Genomic DNA, 13,529 nt, shown 5'->3' on the forward strand with positions numbered 1-13,529 from the left:
ACTGGATCTCCTCTCTTGACCAATTTTGCGAAGTAAAGCGGCGTACACACACAAAGCTAGCTTTTCGCTTGCTCGCCTACTCGCCACTCTTTCATGGAACGTTCGCTGAAAGTTCCCGCGGCTTTAACTGCCAATGGACAGCCGAGAAGTACCGAACTCTGCATTCCAATTGGTTACTCGCTTACTCGCCTCGCTCGAAGATAAAATATTTTCAACTCGGAATCCGCCCACATCGCATCGCTTGTACAGTACTCGCCTGCGAGTCTCGCTGGGACACATTGACATTCTATTGAGTTCATTCGCTGAGCGAGTAACTAGCAGCGACGTGTGTGTACGGCCCTTTACAGAGTTCAGATTTGATCCATTATGGCGTTGCACTCACTGATCATGAGCACAGTGTCTTTAAGCAATTTCCACGGACTACACCTAACCCAATGCATTTTCCATTGAGTGATACTTCTTATCCAATGTACGTTATTTGCTTAGTACTGGCAAAATGCAAAGCCACTACCGCCAGGGCTGGAGTGTGGAAGTCAAGTCAAGTCAAGTTTATTGTCAATTTCTTTACATGCACTGGTCATACAAAGAATTTGAAATTGCGTTTCTTGCTCTCCCATGCAGACATAGACTAATCTAGGTAAGGACATAGACAGTATAGACATAGACATTACTCATACATGGACATAAGACAGTATGGACGTAGACATTGCTCATACTGACATTTAAAGTGCAAGACTAGACAACAGAAGACTTGTAGAGAACATACATTAAGAGGAGGTATTTTGTTGTGCTTTTTCTAAAAGTCTTTTATAGCGTTCTGACATAGTAATAGTAGCATTTGAAGAAAATAAATAATTGAAAAAGGTTTATTAAATACACCAGCAGCAGTATGTGTGTGTTTGTATGTGTTTTGTGTGCGTCTCTGTGTGTGTGTGTGTTTAGTGCAGGTAGAAAGTGCGGTGTGCGTCTGTGTGTGTGTCTGTGTACCTGTGTGTGTGTGTGTGTGTGAGTATGAGTTGTGTGTCAGTGTGTGTATGTTTGGGAACAGGTCATAGGACATAGTGAATTTGTGTCAGCTGTAATTAAGACTGAATGACAGCTGTAATTTAACCACAAACTGAACATTGACGACAGGACATCCTATTTTGACCGGGCCGGAACTAGCAGCAGCTTCTCGCACCCACAATGCAATTCAAATTGCGGAGTTTCCAGTGTCACAATTTTTATCGGTCATGGCCTTGCATCTACTGCGCATCTAGCTACGCCCCCGTACTATACCGTGGCCAATACAATTTCCTGCGAATAAGTGTTCTTATCCATTCTATCCCATAGCAAAGCAAAATTGAAAAAGAGATCTCGTTTATGTCACATATATGTCTCCTAGACATAAATGAGCATTTATTAAGACCAAAGTGCTTTTCTCATTATTCTCAAATGTCTCTCCTGAGAAATAAGTCTCATAATGAGCATTGCGTGAGCATTGCGTGAGCATTCTACCAGTTCTGAACACTTTCCCATATTGGTCTCCTTTCCAGATCTCAGCTAAGACAAAAATGAGACATGTTTGCTGCTCTCAAATATGTCTCAATCATATATCCTCACTAGCAAGATCTCTCAGTTATGTCTCTTAAAGCTATTTGACGTCTCAAATTAGTTTAACTGAAAAAAACATCAGCAAATATAAAAATGAGAATAGCACAAGCTCTCAAATATGTCTCAATATGATACATATTTTAGCATACAGCCTAGAATCACTTTGAGTTTTTAGCCAACAACTTTAACTTAACATGTGATGTGCACAAACCTCATCTTTTGGAAAATGAAAATGTAGGCTATGCACTTTGAATAAAAGTCACCTCGCCTCCAATGAGCATGCGCGGCGGACTGCATGGAAACACTACTCAAATTTGAAATAAATTTAAAATATATGCACTTAACTAAAATGTAAATTGATTCTAAAAAGGGTAAATTACATAGTTTTTTAGGAAATCGGTGCACTGCTTGGGTGTACATTTTTACTTGGGTATCTCAATATGAGTGACGTACTTCCGGAAAAGCTACTAACGCGGGATTCTGAGGGCTTGAAGAAGAAGGACTGGAAGATTCCTTCATTCTTTCTGAGAAGAAGAGCCATCAAAAGAACAACACTTTTCAGGAAGTTTTTCACTTGTCACGCGTACGCGACGAGAGGTAAGAACCCTGCCATATTTCAGTTAGTCAGTTACATTACGTGACAAATGTAAACGTATTTTGGTTTAGAAATTAACGGTGGTGGTGGCTAAGATATGAATGGCAGTTGGAAGGTGACTAACGGCAATGGCGTGTGTTAAAGCAACGGACGGCGTCTGTTCACCAAGTAATGAAATGTCCTTCCAGGCGAACCATATTCATTTGACTACACTTTGGCTAAGAGATGAAATGTTTGGGTATATGTCAACAGTAAGTCCTGGCTTAATTTAAACCGCAAATACAAATGTGACCAATGTGGAGGCGGCCATGCTAATTCTTAGCTAAACAGGTTCCCTCAGCCAGTTCAGTTTCTTCCCCCGAATTGCTTTTGCTTCGACAGTGCACTTGTGGTGGCCATACGGTGAACCCAATACAATGACCCGGGTTGTTTTATAACTATTAGGTTATACATTATGCCTAGTGGTTATGAATTCACATGGTCAGGCTATTTGCCACCTGCTGCGTTGGGGGGGGGGTCCGCCATTTTACGTATGCTACATGGAGTATGGGGGCGGGTTTCGAAAATGTAATAGTTTTGGCAATTTCACTAAATGAAAGTTTCAACTAAATGAAACTACACGACACAATTTGAAACCATGCTTTTCGGATTTGGGTGAACAGACGATTATTTTTCGAAAGCCGTACTCCATGTGGCGTTTCTAAAATGGCGGCTGCTATCTGGGTGAAGCCAATGGTGGATGCTACCTAGGCAAGCTTGCAGCCCCTATCAACGTCGCGGGTGTAGCTGCTCTGAAACATTTGTAGTTATTTTTATTCATCAAATTCTAGGTATTTATTGTGACTGGGAAAATTGTACTCAGCATACATGAAAAGGGGGATCTTCTCCATGGTTAATCATCAGTATTCTCTCTCTGTGTCTGTCTCTTTCAGGAAGTTTTGCATTCGTCCGGTGGGAGGACGGGTACACCTGAAAAATCGACAACGTCCGCAATATTTTGTCATGTGATGAAGCACCTGTGCAGCTCAGAAATCTGAAGTCAGGTGATAAGGTCTTGGCTAAGTGGACTGATGGCAAATTCTATAAAGCAGTTGTAGAGTACATGTCATGTGAGCACCTGGCACCCCACCGCAGAGGCGATGATGAAGCCCAACCAGTCTATGCAGAGCTAACTCCGAGACAGCCTGGTCAGTTTTCATTTTTTAATAATTATAATTCAATGTATGGTTGTTTCACCATACAATACCTCTGCTACATACGAGGGCTACCCATATGGCCATACTCTCAATAGCCCTCCATCCAACGGAGGCGTCCACGTCCAGGGTCCATCACTCAGCAGCACTCCAACAACCGGAGGCGTCCAGGGTCCATCACTCAGTAGCACTCCGTCCAACGGAGGCGTCCACGTCAGCACTCCAACAACCGGAGGCGTCCAGGGTCCATCACTCAGCAGCACTCCAACAACCGGAGGCGTCCAGGGTCAATCACTCAGCAGCACTCCAACAACCGGAGGCGTCCAGGGTCCATCACTCAGCAGCACTTCAACAACCGGAGGCGTCCAGGGTCCATCACTCAGTAGCACTCCAACAACCGGAGACGTCCACGTCCAGGGTCCATCACTCAGCAGCACTCCAACAACCGGAGGCGTCCAGGGTCCATCACGCCACTCGCCCGGAAGCGAAGGCCTTACACCGGGAAGTTGCTGGTCACCTTGTTCTGACTGTAAGGAGGAGGTGGAGGAACTGCTCCGCGAGAGAAAAAAGATTCACGATGTTGTCTCAAGAATAGGTAAGTATTTTCTCATTGTGTTGCTATTTTTATGATCTTTGTTTGTTTATGAAAACCTACGGGATATCCTGTTTTAATGTGTTAACATCCATTTTAAAGAGCAGCTACGTCTTTTCTATTTTGTCTCCAATGTGTCAGATCCAGACCAACTTAAACAGCTCCAGGCCCTCTGTGAGCTGCTGGCTAAGAATGTGGACGGCGCACCCACCACCGTGGGACAGCAGGAGCTCTTCCCAGGATGTGGGGTCCAGATTTCATCCTACCAGCTGGCTGCCATCACCCACGCGGCCAAGCCGAACTGCATGCACCTCTTCCATGGCCTCTTTGACCATTTCTTCTCAGTCGCTGACTGTCGTAATGCTGTCCCATTTGGCCGTCCTGGAGGCTCTCAGGGGAAGAAAGTCCTTGACCGGACCAAGGTGGACGCCATACGAAGTAAGTTTAATTTAATTTACACTGACTTGGGAAGCCATTCATGACATCCCTGTGCAATTAGAATTTTAATAACACAAGTAAGTTTCCTTTAGCATTCATTAAGGATAAGAAATTGCATGTCCCTTTCCCCCCCAAAGTTCTAGACAATAACATGAGTCCTTGTTGGAACTTCTGAGGTGATATGAAAAGTTAATTTACAAAACAGTGCATCTCCATTTTTTAGATTGTTGGACAATTGACATTTTGTATTTGGCATTCCATTGCATTGCAAAATGAGTTTTATATAGGTTGAAAAAGTATGTTCTCCAAACCTTTGAATGGCAATAATTCACACAGGTGATAAGACCTCTGAATAGTCATTTTCAACAGTAAAATGCAGAAGTCAAAAATGGTGGATGCACCATTTTGCAAATAAACTCTTGAAATGTTCAAGATGCACTGTGCAAGATTGTGGGCAGAGAAGGTATTGCAACTAAGCTGCTTATTGAAATGGCTGGCTATGGCCAGACTTGATCTTTTCAAGAATATTAATAAATAATAAACCAATATTTACTTGAATGACCAAAGGGCGGTAAGCTTTGAAGCTAAAAAATCCTGTTTCTTGAAATTAAAAATGGCAGACCATGGAGAAGATTATTAGAATTTAATAATCGTGGTAAGTATTTGTTAAAAAGGTATTTGTGAATGGACAGTATGAATTCTGGAAATTGACTACTGATAATATGAGTAAATAAAGAGTAAATGGGGAAATCACTTGTATATGATTGTGAATTGTGTATTATCAACAATGTGCTCTCTTTTTGAAACCAGAGTAGCGGGCATATGCCTATCAAATGTATGAATTAATAGTGTGGCTGTCCTTTAAACGTGAAATGAACAATGGTGGTGTGTTTCTACCAAATACTAATTACGGTACAAATAATGTTCTTGTCTTCCAGCGTATGTCCTGAGATGTGCCACGCTGCCTGGTTGGGAACCAGTGGAGGAGTCAAAATTGAAAAAGGCGTTTGTTAACAAATGTAGGGCCAGAGCAGGTGCTTCTACTATGCAGTAGCCTGGCCACAAACTCCGAAATGTTTCTTACAAAGTCTTTGGGTGCGAGCAAACAGCAAAGTTCATGTTAAGCAAAAAAAAAAAAAAAAGCCGCACTCCCGGATGAAGTTTTTGCAGTTTTAATACTGGGTTAGCATGGCAGACACGTTTCTGCCTAACAGGGTTAAGTACAATGCTGGTTTTCTCTCCCACCACCATGTAATATGGTAGTGTGGTACTTTTTTAAGTACATATAAAAGTATCACTGGTAACACATTGCTTTCTATTAATATTACACGTTGCTTTCTATTAATATTGCACTGTTAAAAAGTACATTGTTGGCTTAGGTCACTTCTCTGAGGTAGTGTTTGAAGCTCCTGTGCAGCTGAGCAATCTGAAATCGGGAGATCCTGTTTTGGCTAAATGGACGGATGGCAAATTCTATAAAGCCATGGTAGAGTACATGTCACTTGAGCGTCTATGTCCAAGGTCCATCACTCAGTAGCACTCTAGTCTATTACACAGACCTAACTCAGAGACAGCCACCTGTGTTACCAGTGATACTTTTAAAATGTACTTTGTGAAATCACACTATGATAACATTTTGGTTAAGTATAATGCCCTTTCAAAAAGTACAATGCTGGTTCCCCCTCTTGGTGATTTGCTGAAATTGTTGAAGTTGCTTTGTCCTGACAGTCTGAACACTGACTGCTTAAACAGTATACAAAAGTTTAAAAACTTTTTTTTTCTCCCAATCTGCAACGTCTCCCATTTCAGTACATGAATACTGCAATAATTGTTTTGGGTCGTTAGACAGTGGAATGACGGATGAATGTGGCGCTTGTGGTACCAGTCAATCTGAAGAGAACTCCTCATCCTTCATAGAGATTCCAATTTAAGATCAAATAAGATCATTGTTTCTCAAGCCAGGTTTTCAGGACAAACTTAACTTTAGATTTAGCAGGAAGAAGACTGATCCCAAAAACATAGAAGATATATATGATGGAGAAGTCTACAAACACCTTGTAGATGGGGGTGGTCCTCTTAGTGATCCTAATGCAATCTCACTTATGTGGAATACAGATGGGGTGCCTATTTTCAAATCTTCCAAATTTTCAGTGTGGCCCTTTTATTGTATCATTAATGAATTGAACTTTCTGGAACGCACAAAAAGACGGAACATGATATTTGCTGGACTTTGGTACGTGAATTCAAAACCATCCATGGTTACATTTTTAAAGTGATACTGTCCCATTTTTGGAAATGGGCTCATATTACACCTCCCCTTGACTTAAATAATTGAGTTTTACCTTTCTCCCATACTTCCTGCCATTCTCTGTGTATGGCAGTGCAAAGTTTACCTCAATGCTAGCAGTTAACATTGAGTCCTATTAGACCACTTAGCCGCCAATTGGTCTAATAGGACTCAATGTTAACTGCTAGCATGGAGGTAAAATTTGCACTTCCATACTCAGAGAACGGTTGAAAGTACAAGAGAAAGGTAAAACTCAATTATTCAACTCAATGGGAGGTGTAATATGAGCCTATTTCCAAAAATGGGACTGTAACACTTTAAGACCACTAAGTGACACATTGAGTCAACTTGCAGAGAATGGCATTGTTGTGCAACCTGCAGGATTGTCTTCCGAACCCTTTGTTTGTAAGGTGCTCACCATTGCTGGAACATGCGACTTACCTACTAAGGAATTAGTCCTCAATTCAGTGCAGTACAATGGGAAATTTGGATGCCATAAATGTGAGCAGCCAGGGCAGACTGTGAGAACGGGGGTAAGGGGTCATGTCCATGCATTTCCATACCAACATGGGGATCCAAAAGGGCAACTACGTACAAATGAAAAGTTTGCTCTTGATATGAAAATTGCAAGTGAGACTAAAACAACGGTTAAAGGTGTGAAGGGTCCCTGTTGGCTTAATAAACTTAAATGTTATGACCTTATCAAAGGCACTGCCATTGATTACTACATGCACTCAGTCCTTCTTGGAGTTATGCGCCTTTTGATGGTTCTGTGGTTTTCTAAAGAGTTTTCTCGTGAGCCCTTCAGCATGGCAAGAAATGCTTAAGAAATTGACAGGCGCTTTCAAGATATATCTCCTCCATCCTCAACTAGATATCCTCGATCGGTGGCATCGCTTAGAATGTTTTTTAAAGCATCAGAATATTGAGATATTTTGATCTTCTATGGACCTGTTGTCTCCGTGGAATTCTTGCAACAATGTACTACAATCACTTCCTTCTACTAAGTGAAGCCATTTTTGTTTTGTTAATGGAATCCATATCAGTTGAACAGGTTGATCATGCAGAGAAACTATTATGGAACTTTTGTTCTCAAATGGCTAATCTCTATGGTGACCGATACGAAACTGCGAATGTACATCTTCTGGTGCACCTAGCCGATAGTGTCAGGACTCTCGGTCCATTATGGACTCATTATGGCTATTTGTTAAGGCTTATACATGGTACTCAAAATATACCAATGCAGATGGTCCATGCACTGGTTTTGTTGCTATTTAATAGCTATGCATGTAATATGGTAGTGTGGTACTTTCACAAGGAATCAACTTCTACTTTGCCCTTTGACACTTCTGTTGATAACAATGCTATTGTACTTTTTGAAAGGGTAAGATAATTATACTTAACCAAAATGTTATAAGTGTGATTTTACAAAGTACATTTAAAAGTATCACTGGTAACACATCATATTTTTTTAATGCGCAATATTAATAGAAAGCATTGTTGGCTACGGTCACTTCTCTGAGGTAGTGTTTGATATTCTGTGTAACTCAGGATGAAGCTCCTGTGCAGCTGAGCAATCTGAAATCAGGAGATCCTGTTTTGGCTAAATGTACGGATGGCAAATTCTATAAAGCCATGGTAGAGTACATGTCACTTGAGCACTTGGCACCTCCAGGCCACAGAGGTGATGATGAAACCTAGCCAGTCTACGCAGACATAACTCTGAGACAGCCACCTGTGTTACCAGTGATACTTTTAAAATGTACTTTGTGAAATCACACTATGATGACAATTTGGTTAGGTATAATGCCCTTTCAAAAAGTACAATGCTGGTTCCCCCCTCCCCCCTTTAAAAAGTGCTGGGTTCCTTCGGTCAACCAATGTACCAGACACTGGTTGTGTCGCTATTTAATAGCTACGTCTGTAATATGGTAGTGTGGTACTTTCACAAGGAATCAACTTCTACTTTTGACACTTTTGTTGATAACAATGCTATTGTACTTTTTGAAAGGGTAAGATAATTATACTTAACCAAAACGTTATAAGTGTGATTTTACAAAGTACATTTAAAAGCATCACTGGTAACACATCGTACTTTTTAACAGCGCAATATTAATAGAAAGCATTGTTGGCTTAGGTCACTTCTCTGAGGTAGTGTTTGATATTCTGTGTAACTTAGGATGAAGCTCCTGTGCATGTCACTTGAGCGTCTATGTCCAAGGTCCATCACTCAGTAGCACTCCATCCACCGGAGGCGTCCATGTCCAAGGTCCATCACTCAGTAGCACTCCAGTCTACACAGACCTAACTCAGAGACAGCCACCTGTGTTACCAGTGATACTTTTATAATGACATATGTATAATGTATGATGATAATGTACAATGATAAGTCAAGTATAATGTTAAAGGACCACTTCAGTCAATTTCAACATGCTGTTGTATTGCTCACGCTACCCTTGACTTTTCAGTACCCGGTGATGCCACATTTTTCGGCTCAGCCCTTTCTGAAATATGAGCTATTCTAATGGGGGCAGCGTTTGTTTGCTTTTCTTTTTTTTTAACATATCATAGGCCTACTCCAAATATTTTCCCAAAAGCTACCACTGTTTGCTAGTTGTCTGCTGATGTTGCATAACCCTTTGGATGTTTTTGGGAATAAATAGATTTTTTTTTGTAAGCAAACCGCTGCGAGGATCTTGGAAAAGGCCGAAGAAGGGGGGAAAAACCTCAGGTACTGACAAGTCCAGGGTAATGTGAGCTTTACAACTGCATGTTGAAATTGAAATTATCCTTTAAAGTGATACTGTCCCATTTTTAGAAATGAGCTCATTTTACACCTCACCTTGCGTTAAATGATTGGATTTAGCATTGTTAACATTGAGTCCTATTGGACCAGTTGGCCGCCAGCTGGTCTGATTGGACTCAATGTTAACTGTTAGCATGGAGATAAACTTTGTGCTGCCGTACTCAGAGAACGGTTGAAAGTACAGGAGAAGGGTAAAACCCAATCATTTAACTCAAGGAGTGGTGTAATATGAGCTTATTTCCTAAAATGGGACAGTATCACCTAAAGTATATGAAGGCTTTCGTTGCAAAACAACATGTCCACCATTTTGGACTTTTGCATTTTATTATTGTAAATGACTGGCATGAATTCACACATAGATGATAGGACTTCCGAACATTCAAATAGTTCAAGATCATACTTTTTAAACCATTATAAAATGCATTTTGCAATGCAAAGGAATGCCCAATACAAAATGTCAAATTCCCAACATTCTACAAAATGGAGATACACCGTTTTGCAAATAAACCCTTCATATATACACATGTGTAGGGAAGCTTTTTTGTTCGGTCGGCTTTGATTGTGCTTATGGCCACCAAAAATGTTTGTTTTATATTTGATGAAAATAAAAAAAAATCTAATTTCTTGAAAATGGCTCAGATATCGTTCATTTACAGATACAGTAAGACAATAAAAGAGAAACACTTAAGACATGAAAGAGAGAATAGTGAGCTCTCTTTGAGGGCTCATACTTCTCAGACTTTAATTCTCTCTTCATTCTCCTGGAAAATAGCCAAGACAAATTTGAGATCAGGGAGATACAATTGAGCTCTCGCCTGTTTCTCGTTGTTCTCAAATATTGCTCTAGTGGTTGTCTCAATTTAACCTCATATTTGTCTTAGTTATAGCCTACCCTTTCTCTTCTCATCTTAAACCTTGCTCCTAAGGGACCCTTAGGAGCAATGATCCAGAAGCAATTGATCACAGAATGATATGAAAATGAGAAGCTGAAATATGTCTCAGGAGACGAGATTGAACAGTAAATGAGCAACAAATTTTAGCTATCGGATGTTCTTTCTCCAAAGGTATTGACCTGGGTTGCGGTTGAAGATCACCAGCTGTCCCGCTAGTAGGAATCTGCTGGAGCTTGGCGACTATACCCCTATGTCAAATTTCGCAAGCCCAGCACGTGCAGCCTCTGTTCAATTGAAATGATTTCTGATCCACAAAACGTTTATTCGGAATTAAATGCAAGTGCAATGTAATCTCACATTAATGTCACATTATCTCAGAAATGAATACCTTAATTGTCTCTCTCTTATCGCAAAAAATAGTGTAGGCTACTTGGATTTAAATGCATTCTCCACAAGACTTGACTTTGACTTTTTTGCTCACCAACCATTGTGGCCAGTGGTTTCTCTCTTTAGCCAGTTTTGTTGCCAGTTTCTTTTTCTCTGGAATATTCTTGCATACAAACAATTGATGCGACTACTGTGATTTGTCACACCAAAGATCAAACTAGCTTTCAAAGTGGCTAGTGAGACTGAAAGCTCTGATCTCCAAAAAAGATAGCAGTACAATTTTTTGTAAGGAAGTGCTAGCACTGCCTATTTGACCGTAAGCAGGTTTTCGAGAGATATATAACGCCATGATATCAGCTAGCGACTTTTCAGCAAGCCAACTAGCGACTTCTAGCGACTTTTGGCAACACTGAGTCAAAGAATATGACTGTGTAAGTGCAATCAAAGATGGCAACCTGACCAAACTGTGTGTGTGTGTGTGTGGACAAAAATGTATTCAATAGGTGGATATAAATTGAATCGTCATGTCTAGACTCGGAGAAGAGTAAAAATTATACCACAAACAAAATCGGGAAAAAGTTGAAGGAAAAAAAATCCAGGACAAATATTTTTTTCCAGGACATTTGGTGAATTTCAAGGACTTGAAAACACATCTCTAAATTTCCAGGTTTTCCAGGACGTGTGGGAACCCTGTGGGACCATTTGGGCTGTGGGACCAATGGGCTGTGGAAACATAGAGCTGACCCCGGCACCACAGCAGGTGCACGCTCTCTCACTCACTCACTCACGCAACTCAAGCGGGACCCAACTTCACTAACTACAGTAGAATCTAGGCCAGGGATGTCAAACTCGGGCCCAGGGGCCAAATTTGGCCCGCGGAACCATTTTATTTGGCCCGCGAGATCATTTCAAATGTGTATTACAGTTGGCCCACATACACCATTAATGTATAGCGTAACGTGACTTGAGCATGGAATTTTCTGTGTCACAGGATGTGCAGATACATTTTAACTAACAAATATGATGGGAAAGACTGTATGCACAATTTAACTACGAGTATGAAGTGCATGCATGCACAGTTTTAGTCAATTTGTAAAAATAATTGTTGAGTTCGGCCTTTGATTTTGGCCCTCAGTCAATTTGAGTTTGACATCCTTGATCTAGGATGTCGCCTAACTTGCTTGCTCGGTGTTGACTCCATGGCTGCTTTGCCAAACTTTGCCATGACACCGCCTGCATCGGTCTCATGCCCTTACAATTCTTGACTGCCTCTTGTTGCCTTGAAGGCAGCGTTTATGGCGGACGGTGCAAAACATTGTGAAGACGTGTCGCTTATCTGGAGCTACAAAAATGCTATACTGCGACTTCATGGTGCTAACTCATACATCGGCAGCTTCCACTCCATCACTCGGCTCACTATTTTCCTTGCCGGCCAAAATCCTTAGAATTTTCATATTTTACATTTTGGGGCGGATGTACATTGTGGCCTAAGGGGTCTTTACACGCCAGGGCTGTAAAGCGTCGCGGAACGGCCGCATTTTTTAACGGCGTCAGTGAAAATACATTGAAGCATATCTATCCTTACACACCAACCGGCAGTAGTCGAGCGTCAGCAGCGCGGGATCCGGCTTTGTGCCACGCTGCATTTGGGAAATAGAACTCGAGCGTCAGCAGCACGGGAGCCGGCTCTGTGCCACGCTACATTTGGGAAATAGAACTCGAGCGTATTTTTCACGCCGGCGACCGGCGGTGTCTCATTCAAATGAATGGCAAAGTAGCATGCTAGCTTTGGCTTTGGGGAGGTTTTTGAACAGGACTGGCCGCGCACGCCGACGCTGTCAGTGTGAAAGGCAGAGAAAAACACGCCGGCCGAAACTAAGCAGAAAGGCCGCGTTTGTCCTGCGATCATCCCGTTCCGCTTTAGTATGTTTTGCCCTTAGTCATTCACGAGAGACGACAACTTCTTACAATGCGGTTTAAATGACAATAAGAACTCAAACGTCAACACAATCTGCACGAGGCTGCTCCACCCATCAACAAAACCACCGTGGAAGGAGGATAAATTAAAGGGGCAGCCGCGGTGCGCGTTAATGACCATGAACAACGAACAGCACCCCAGTTAACAACTTCATAGAAATGCTGCAACAAATGTCCATGTAGCTGAAAAGTACATATGATAAAGACAACATTGGAGCTTAAATATGTTATTCTGCCGTCCAGTTGGGCTACCTTTCCTGCTTTCAGCCAGCGTCACCTCTACCATGCACGTTTTTTCCACATTCGAATTCATCTTATTTTGCACTATTCTATTTCGAACTTCGAATATTCGTTGACAGCCCTATTGACAACACAGCTGATTGCCAAGCTAGAGCTAGGTACTGACAATCAGCTGTTTTGTCAGGGCAAGTCGCTATGGGCGCTAAGTCACTCAGTATGAACGTCTGAGGAAATATTTCGACTTACCTTCATAATTGTCGATATAATTCGAAATGTACATCTTGAAACCCTTCTCCCGCTTACTACGCGGTGCTGCTGTGTTGCGCTGAATGATTCTGTTGACATCGTTAATGGTTATTTTTGGGAGCTCCTGAAGACATCTAGTGTAAAAGAGCGCCATCTTGTGGAATTAAACCGGAAGCCGGGCTGCATACCAAGGATACCCGGGAACTCCTCAACTTTCTAATAGTGCAAGGAGTGAATTGTTGCAGAACGAGGAAGTGGCAGCATGCCGGTGACCTGGTTAGT

Source organism: Engraulis encrasicolus, chromosome 1, assembly GCF_034702125.1.
Source record: "Engraulis encrasicolus isolate BLACKSEA-1 chromosome 1, IST_EnEncr_1.0, whole genome shotgun sequence".
In the NCBI taxonomy this organism is placed as follows: Eukaryota; Metazoa; Chordata; class Actinopteri; order Clupeiformes; family Engraulidae; genus Engraulis; species Engraulis encrasicolus.